Raw genomic sequence first — 10,826 nt, 5'->3', positions numbered from 1 at the left:
AACATTAGGAGGTTCGTCACCTGCATACATCCCACTAGTTTATTTCAAAATTGGCGAGTCACACTTCCCTAGTTTCCCTTGTGAGAACCACGATGACTCAGGGGATAGAGCGTTCGCCTTCCAATGAGGTGAAGCGGGTTCGAATCATTGCGATGGCTGGTCGATATGAATCAGCATCCGGTTTGAACCAACCACAGTGTTGACGTGAAATATCTTTAGTAGTGGTAGATGGATCATGGGTTACAGTCCCTTTGCCGTTTGGCTTACAGTGGGAGGTTGTGGTCTTCCTCTCCATGTAACGCAAACGCAGATTAGCTCTATCAAAAAGTCCTCCGCGAAGGCAAATTTCTTCCAATACTTAATCCAGGATTCTGGATTAGGTTCAAAATTACAAGGTTACCGGGTTGAACATTAGAAGTCGTAAACTCAAAAAGTTTGGCCGACTGTTCAACGATGGTTATAAAATAAAATGATTTACTGTAAACAAAAAATCGCATCATTTTATTGCCTTAAATTTTTAACGAAAAATTCATTGAAGTTATATAGAAAAAGAAAAGAAAAAATTATCAAGCGCTATTTCTTTAATTTTGAGAGGTATTGTGCAGTTTAATAATACTATATCATTAAAAGTACAAAAAAAAAAATTTTATAAATGAAGATAAACACAAATTAAAAATTTAACCTGGAATCCAAGATGGTGAGAAGCCTCTTAAACTGCTGAAAGCCAATTTCAATGATGTGGAAAATTTCCTTTCACATAATTTCCGAAAAAGTAAAGATAAATAGACAAATCTATAAATCGATAAAAGTAAATAGATAAAAATAAGGATATTAAATAGAAAGATAATAAATATGTAACAGTAAAGATAATAGGCAGATCTATAAATCTATGAATAGACAAATGTAAAGATTCCTACTTGTTACGCTTTGAGGGAAATTAATATTTTTAATGTTTAATTCAATTCAATTATATAAATAAAATGCCATTTCTTCCAGTTTTAAAATTCTACAAAACTTAACTTTTAATTTTTAACCATTTTATTTGCTTTTTTCATCTAATAGTTTTTTCATATATAGGCCTCTTTTTTTGTCAAAACACTGGTGGGTTAGAAGTTAACGTTAATCGACGTGTGTTAATTTTTTTTTTCCGATGTTCATATTTTTACAAAAATTCATACTCATCTTCAGATGTTTATGCATTTAATTAGAAAAGGTTTGTAACTGCTCAAAATGTCTTACTGCAAATTGTATAAAATGAAGGAAATCGAAAAAAAAACTTAATCATTTTCACTATAGCTTAGGGCATGTTAAAAAATAATTTATGTATTCTTTATTCGAAAGAAGAATGAAATGAATATTAAAACACTATTTTCTGTATTATAAATACCAATAAACTTATGAAAAAAAGAATTTATTATTATTTTTGGCTCGATTATTTTCACACCACTGTATTTAGAAAGTGATAAGTACGATTATAAAATAAGAATTATAATTCAATATAAATATTTTTCATGAAATCTTTTGTTTTAGCAACTAGTCGAAAATAAAAAAAATAATGTAAAAAAATTAATACCACTTTTTAATTTAAATTATAAATCAAACAAACAAAATGTATGAATAGATTTTTTACGAACTAAATGTCAGTTCTAAGAGGTTGATACTAATTAATCAGTATCAACTAGTAATATCAGGGATAGTTTTAATAAAGTGGTAGCAAAGTATGCAGTAAACTTCTGCAAAGAAGGGTACTTACGCGTACGTTTTAATAGAATAACCAGTAGATTGATGTTTTAACGTTGCATTTTATATTATACTTATAATTTTTAATATTTAGGGGTGAATAAATGAAAAATACTAAACTAAAAGTAACTTAAATTTCGCTACCACTGGAAAATACTATTTTACAAAGCGGAATAAGTTGGCATATCTGTAATACTGTTCCAGAATCAGACACAAAAACATTTCTTTTCTGAAAAAACGTACTTTTTTTTCAATGGGTTTCAGTTTTTTTAATTTTTTTTTTATTAAAGTAAGAGAGTAGCTGCAATCTAGAAAATATAATTCCAAACCCCTTAACACGTTGAATGCCATGGGATGACCCGACTAAGTTTGTTCGTAGCACCACGGGGGTTACCGGTGACCGAGATTATTGGAAACACAGAATTCGAGTAAATTGCTTCTTTTTTTTATATTATTATCGATTTATCGTTACTAAAATGGTTTGAAGAAATTAATGCAATCGAACGCACAAAAATAGTTTTATTTATAAACACTCATACTCATATGTGTTGGTTATCTTAGCGTCAGCCCCGCTAGGGTCTCTAACTAATTCATCTGAGTGGAAATAAATGATAAATCGCCGAAGCGCAACTGAAAGGTGAAAGTTGGGGTTCAGTATCTTTTACTGAGAGAAAATTAAAATGAAGTAGTGAGATTGAACAAACAAGTTTGAGAGAGAGAAGAGGTTTTGTGGCAGACTGCCTCGCCTCCCTTCGAGGTATTACCCCCGAGCTTCTCAGGTGCACAGTAGCCACATAGCCTCAGAGAAAAGGAGAAATACATAATAAATGCGCAAAATTATTTACAAGTATTTACAGCTATTTACAAAATTTACGGGACAAAACTCCGTCGGATAGGAAAAAGGCGGTTGCCGGGCTATATTTTATGTTGTCTTTGATGAGCTCAAAATCAAAATTTTTGAAGTAATTGCACGTATGACAAGAGAGTGCATCTCTGAAGAAACTTGCACATAGTTCAGCTATGTGCTCATCTATTTTGTTGATTTTTAACTCTCGTCTTAGATCTTTCATTCTCATGGATCTGGGGGCTCCTGTGATATATCTGAGGAATTTATTTTGAGTGATCTCCAGTTTCTTTTTTTGACTAACAGTGGTTGTGCTCCATGCAGGGGCTGCGTAGCTGATGATCGGTCGAATACATTGGAGGTATAGGGTTCGTTTTGTTTTGAGAGATAGTTTTGAATTATAGTTTAATATTGGTTTCAGAGATCTATAGGCTCCTTGCGCTTTGCTAATAATATTTTCAATATGGGTATTCCAGTTTAAAGAACTAGTAAGAGTGACGCCTAGGTAGGTGGCCTTTCGAACTAGTGGTATTTCATCATTGAAAAGAGTAATATTTGGATAAATGACTTTCTTTTTACTTGATTTCCTAATAATTAGTAGTGAAGATTTAGTGGTGTTGATGGCTACCTTCCATTTTGTGCACCAGGCTTCGATATGAGGTATGATATTACTGAGATTAGTAACAGACTTCTTGGGATTTATTGATCTGCTCATAAGTGCTGTATCATCTGCGTAGAAGGCTGAGGTGATGTTTCTCATATTATTAAAATTTGGAAAGTCTGCTGAATAAATTAGGTAGAGCACAGGGCCGAGAATTGAACCTTGCGGAACTCCTGCTTTAATGTTTCTAGCGGAAGAAAATGCTGTATTGATCTTAATATGAAAAGTTCTGTTTGTCAGATAATTATTAATTAGTAGTATTAGATCTTTGGGGATATTGAAATTTATGAGCTTGTATATGAGGCCCTGATGCCAGACTCGGTCAAATATTTATAAACACGGAGATGCGAACTTGCTTTGTACAGCGAATAAATATTTTCACGTGGTAGTTTGTTAATTGTGATTCTTGGTTTAATAAATTCAATTTAGTAGATTTTTATCCACCACTATTTCTACACAATTCGTAGGTTTATATAATTAACCACTTTTTCTAGATATGACACACAAAACCTTTTAAAAACCTAGCGAAATCTGTCTAACATTTGCAATTTAGTTTGTAGTTATTTACCGTTTACCAGACGGGCAAGCCATGTAAAATTAACATGGCATTCAACGTGTTAATTTTAAAACTGGCAGTAATAACGTGAGACACAATTCATTCGTCACTCCAGAGACTCTGTATACAAACTGCTTATATTTTTTAATTTTACTGTAATTTCACGATGAATGGGATATGGGTCTTCTGCGCGGCCCTGGTGCCCAGCTTTTGTTAAATAAAGTAAAGTAAGGTAAATATTTAAGTTATTTTTAAGTTATATTAAGTTTTTTATTTCTATAAGTTATTTTTCAAATAAAATATATCTGTATAAAGATTTCGATCTACTAAGACTTTAAACTCTGAAAGTGGTATTTAGAAAAGTTTTTCTCCGTTAACTTCATCTTAAATTTACTACCTCAATGAATTTAAACAAAGCTAGTGGAAGCCCTACTATAGCTTGAAATAAAGGCTGCCAACTTTCTACGCTTTCAGTTAAAAATAATTCCAGTGGTAACTTAGTGCATTATTGTTTTATTCGTTTAAACTTATTTTTCCAACCACTACACATATAAATGATTTGAAAGTTCACATGCAACGCAATCTTGTTTCAGCTGTTTCGCGGTGAGGCTTTTAAAATGTTGGCAAAATTGCCAAATATTCTGATAGATTTGTTTCTTAAATGTCTACCACTTTATAAAATATTTTACAAAATGCGTAGTAGTTGGTGTTTCACTAAAAATACTATTATCCCTTAACACATTCGCTGCCACTAAAAATTATATTTCCATCCTCAGAAGCCGTGGCATGTAACTTACAGAGATGCCAACTGCTCCGGACACGCCAAAATAATTTAAAAAACGGTAAATGACTACAATTTAAAATTTGCAAACATTTGAATAATTTTGCTAATTTTTAAAAGGTTTAACATGCCATAATTGTAATGAAGTGGTGAATATATAAGTCTACGAATTATTTAGAAATAGTGGTGGATAAAAATCGACTAAATTGAATTTATTAAAACAAAGAATCACAATTGATAAACTACCACTTCGAAATATATATTTGCAGTCCGGAGCAAGTAGTCATCTCTGAACTTATCATAGTCGATCGACGCACAAGCGCGTCATCGGCAAACCAGGATAACTAGCGCGTCTGTGGCAGCGAACGTATTAACTTGTGTGCTCGAGTTAATTCGAGCGCATTAAACAGGCCGAATTGTGCGCACTCGAGATAATTCGAGCGTCGTTGTATTTTATGCTGTTATAATTTTTCACACTCGAATTTAATCGAGAATTGAAAATAATAATATGAAAGCCAAGAAAAAAAATCGTTCTATTGATATTTATCATTTAAATAGGATTGTAAGCTATAACACTTATTTATTCAAGAATTAAATATACGAAGATGCCAACTTGCACCGGACAGCAAATATACATTTTAAAGTGGTAGTTTATCAATTGTGATTCTTGGTTTAATAAATTCAATTTAGTAGATTTTTATCCACCACTATTTCTAAATAATTCGTAGGCTTATATAATTTACCACTCAATAGTACTATATCATGCTTTATCTTTTTAAAAGGAAGCAAAGATAGTCAAATATTTGCAAAATTTACTTTGTAGTTATTTACCGTTTTTTTTTAATTATTTTGGAGTGTCCAGAGCAGTTGGCATCTCTGAATATAACCTTTTTCCATAGAACAAAAGCGCAGTATATCAACCAAAAGAAAAGACAATGTTCTAAAAAGTGTTTTTTTACATTTAAAAAAAAATAATTTTATCCGGGTTTTTTTTTTCAAAAAATCTATGCGTTAAGGAGTTAATAGTGTAATCGCAGAGATGCCAACTGCTCCGGACAGACCAAAATAATTTTTAAAAAAACGGTAAATAAGTACAAAGTAAATTTTGCAAATATTTGACTATTTTTGCATGCTTTTTAAAAGCATAGCTACCTACTTTTCCGGTTTTCCCAGAAGATTTTTTTTTCATATTCAAACTGGTAGCGAGATTCATATTATTTCTCTAAACTTTTTGAATTATAATAATAATTTTAAATCAGTTTGACCACCACTACATATAAATAATTACAACAAATATATAAAAGCATATTAGTTCTTACAAAAGCGAATTTCAACCTGATTAAAATATAAATATATTTTTGAAGAAGATTGTTTTTCGGTAATTGTTTTACTACCACTTGGAAAATCCATTCTCGAAAGGAGTGAATGTTGGCAGGTATGTAAAAGGTATAACGTGACAAAAGTGTTACCAAGTGGTGAATTATATAAGCCTAAGAATTATTTAGAAATAGTGGTGGATAAAAATATACTAAATTGAATTTATTAAACCAAGAATAGCAATTGATAAACTACCACATTAGAATATATATTCACTGTCCGGAGCAAGTTGGCATCTCTGTAATCGTATTTATGTCTGAATGTTCAATAATAATCTTTTTTCGTTAAAACTTTTCCAAATAATTTAACCCAACTGCAAACTCCCATTTTTTGAACAGGTACTTTTTTTCACCTGATATAAACATGCAACTCAATTATTTAATTTTCAAAATTAAGAAAAAATTGTTAACCATAGAGTACTAATTATTTAAACATCCTTATTTCTGTGAGGCCTTTCAAATATCACGTAAGCACCTTTAGAGGAACGAGGTTTGTGGTTTACATATTTTTGCTGACGAAAGGGAAAGCTAAGTATGATCAATGTTTACAAAAGACACTATAATCCCCTTATTTTCAATTTAAAAAAATGCAATTAATCAGTTTAAAAAATTCAATTAAAAAAATTCAATGCTTATTTTTAATTTAAAGATAAATGTAAGAAAAACAAAACTTGGAAAAACTAAGTACGGTGAGAAAGAAAAGTTGGAAAACTTTTCTTCAATAAATTTCAAAATTTTATAAAATAATTTTTGAATATATTTTTTTAAATACAAAGTTGAATTTTTTATTTGAATTTAATCGAAATTTTTAAAAATTATGACTATTACAATAAAAGTTAAAGCAAAAAACTAAGAGAGGGAAGTGTTGCGACTTTCTTACTTTGTAGTTTGCTTATTTTCAAGGGGAAGGGATTGGATTGGGCCAAAAACATGCTTGCGTAATATTTGAATGGTCCCTGTTTGAAATCACACGCATACGATTTCGTTAAAACTAAACATTAAAAATATTACATTAAACCATTAACATTAAAAATATCCAAAAATATAAGGTGTAATTCAAAGTTTTTTTACCTTCTTTTAACAAAAGCACTTTTAAATATAAATAATAAAAAATCAATAAAAAATCAATAAATTAATAATGTCTTCGTGAAGAAATGGGTTGTATATCATTTTTTTTTTTAATCGCGAAACACTTGCTATTTTTTCCTGTTTTTTGTGGTCGTATCTTTTTATACGTCACAAAAACATAATCAGGGCATAAAATTAAAAAATGCAATTTTTCTGCCCAATAACTGACCGAGTATATTCCTTATGTCACACCGTTATGACAAAATAAAGAATTTTAGCAATTTAAAATTTAGAAGTATTAAAATTCAAACATAAAATAGATTGTTTAATTTAGTGGCTTTTACGGGAATTGCCAGAGTACCTTTTCGTCTCCCCTTTTGGGGAGCATACACTCCAAAAGCAAGCAAGGAGATTTTCTATAAAATTTATAACTCAATGTTTTTTAGCGGAAAAAACGTTAATCACGTTCCCAATTTTAAAATAAAAATATTTTTAAAATTTATTACATTAATTTTTTTTACCCCAAAAGTATTGCTATAAGTAAAATTAAAATTTATAAAAGAAAAAAAAAACTTTTACTACTAAACTTCTACTACTTCTAAAAAAATTGAGGGTGAGGAGCACTTAGTTTTTCATCTGTAGAAGGGAAACAAAATTTAACTTAGTCCTGCCATCTCGTGCATTTTATTTAAACTATTTTTTTAATATTTATCTAAAATGCACCAAACGTTAAAATAAAATATTTTATATGAGTTAATTTAATGTTGAACTCTTTTATTGTCTTTTTTAATCCATTTGATAAGTTTATATTGCTTTTCGAATACTAAAAGCTACAAATATTTTAATAAAATAAGGAGTATTGTAATTCAGTTTTATAATTATTAATGTATTAGAATTTCAATACGAAAAATTCAGAAGACTATCGAAATAATTTAGACTTCAACAACCACCTAGCACTAATATTATCAACTATTTTACTACTGTGCTGATAAATTTATTTAAATATTTTGTCAGGACAGAAGCTTAAAAAAAATAATACATAGTCACAATGAGCAAATACCATTTTTTAGAAGTGTTAAAAACGAAGTAATAGATAAAAAATCTGATCTAGCATGAAATTAAAATGCATTGCAGATTGGAAATTAAGTTAGAAAAATTTTAAATACAATTCTTTAAATATAACCTTTTGTTTACATAGTCATATATTCTTTTTTAGGCAAATTTGTTATAAATTTTGGTTATGAACAAAAATTAAATTAACGGAAAAAAGAACAAAAAATAATAGTAATAAAAAAATATTTAATCAATTTGTACCTTCGCGACCGTTTAAGAGGACAGTCCCTTCTCAGAAAAAAAAAGTGATACCTTAATATATTAATAATATTTAGATTTGGATCTTATATATTATACCAAGTATGGTACTTTTTCTCAAAACTTAGGTATCAAGTAACGGAAAAAAAGAAATATGTTCTATATGTACCCCTTTTTTCATACTTTGTTGTTTTCCATATGTAGTCCGGCCGTGATTGCAAGGTATCTTTCTCTCGCTATTTTGGATTTTTGGTTAAATTTTTAATTTCGTTTCCTTTATTACCCTTCCTTCCCCCCCATTAAATTCTTCATGATTAGTTAGGGTCTTTCATGGTATAGAGTGCATGCCTCCCATTGAGGTGAACCAGGTTCAAATCCCAACTATAGCTGTCAATACGAATTTTGAAACCAGGTCTCACTGACCACAGTGCTGACGTAAAAATATCCTCAATGGTAGACGGATCATGAGTTAGAGTTCCCTTGCCGCCAGGCTAACCGTGGGATCTTTTCTTGATTTTCCTCTCCGCGTAACGCAAATGGGGGTTATTTCGGTTAGTTCCATCAAGAAGTCCTTCACAACGGTAAGTTTCTCTCAATACCTAGATTCAGCAGTTCCCTTGTGTTCTGGGTTGAGTTAAAATTATAAGGCTACGGAGTTGAGCACTGGTAATCTTAAACTCAAAATTGGGTCAGTTTTTCAACGACGGTTATAAAATAAAATAAAAACTTTTCGTGATAGAGTAAGACTATGATATTACAGCGCCATGCCTATCAATAAAAGTGCAAAATGAAAGTATTGTTTTATTTGATTAGGAAAGTTCAAATTTCATGAAATTATAACAAAACTTTTAAAACTTCTATGGATTAAAAATAGTGTTAGTCAAAAAGATTTTAAATTAAGTTTTTAAACGCAAGGAATATACAGGGTGATTCTAAAAAGATGGGCAAAATTTTAGGAAGTGATAGTGCACACCCAAGCAAACAATTTTTATCAAAGAATGCATGGTCGAAAACAAAACGCAAAACCGCTAGAGGGCGTCAAAGGTTATGTTCTTATATGAGGAGCAAAAACGCACAAAGAACGATGAAGTTAAGTTATAAAAGCAAATTTAATGGCATGTGATTACATTAAGTGTTCAAAACAGTGGCCGGCAGCGGCTATGCACGCAGTGCAACGGCGAAGAAAAGATAGGCGAACATTTTGAACACACCAGGCATATCACGAACTTTCCCTACAGCGGCCGAAAACTTGGCAACAAGTAACGCAGCGCAGTAGCTCACAACAGGAATGGAGTTTTCACGTTTGCATCAAACAACTTTCCAAATGCACCAGCACCTTTGCATTTTGTGTTCGACCATGCATTCTTTGATAAAACTTGTTTGCTTGGTTGTGTACTATCACTTCGTAAAATTTTGTCCATCTTTTTAGAATCACCCTGTATAGAAAGCATACATTTTACTGCCACTTTAAATATAAAAATAAAATTTTACGCATTTGGCGTAAAATTTTAATTTTGCATTTAAAGTGGTAGTAAATATGTACTACTATTTCTTTTATAAACTTATTTTTAAATGATTTTGATCAAAACTATTCTTAAAAAAATTAATCATATACATTAATATGTGCTACTGTCATGGTTTACAGCTTAAGCGGTTTCAAACACATCATATCTTTATGCTTTAAATCGAAATTTTAATTCCATTTTAGTACCACTGGGAAAAATCATAATGGAAGGGATAAAAAGTTGGCAGGTATGTAAAAGTTTTAATAAATTGGTAACGAATTAAAAACTTAAACCTGCAGAATAATGATAAAAACGCCTACTTTTTAAAAGTTTCAACGCGGGACGACTGCAAAAAAAATTACGATTCATATGTTATTTTGAATAGTGGATAAGTAATGGTGGAAAAATTCATAAAATAAAAAATACTAATCTAAATGTAAATTAAATTTCGTTACCACTAGAAAATATTTTTTTACAATTCGGAGCAAAGTCGGCATCTACTGGTTTTAAGTAAAGCAATGGAAAGGCTGTTAACCAGAAATGCCAATTGCTCCGGATTTGAAAAAGTATTTTAAGAAACGGTAGAGCAATACAAACAAAAATTTGCAGATTTTCGGTTAATTTTGCTAGCTTTTTGAAAAGCTCAACGCAGCTTACCTGCAACAAAGTGGCGTATCACACAAGCCGAAGACAGCTGGTGAGTAAAATTCCTATAAATCAAATTTACTAAACGAAGAATCACACATTAAAAGTCTACCACTAGGAAATATTAATCCAATGTCTGGAGCAAGGTGGCATCTCTGGTTTACTGACAAAAACTGATATCGATGATGGTGAAAAATGTTCCTTGTAAATCACGAAAAAAAAAATTATAATTGAGAATTTTATTGTAAACTTTTGTCGGAAAAAATCAGTGACTGGAATCACAACTGCTACACTTTCAGCAAAAGATTTTATAAAATGGTGGAAAATTATAAGCTGAAA

The sequence above is a fragment of the Parasteatoda tepidariorum genome, chromosome 9, assembly GCF_043381705.1.
Source record: "Parasteatoda tepidariorum isolate YZ-2023 chromosome 9, CAS_Ptep_4.0, whole genome shotgun sequence".
NCBI classification, from domain to species: Eukaryota; Metazoa; Arthropoda; class Arachnida; order Araneae; family Theridiidae; genus Parasteatoda; species Parasteatoda tepidariorum.
Note: the sequence above shows the minus strand (reverse complement) of the source record.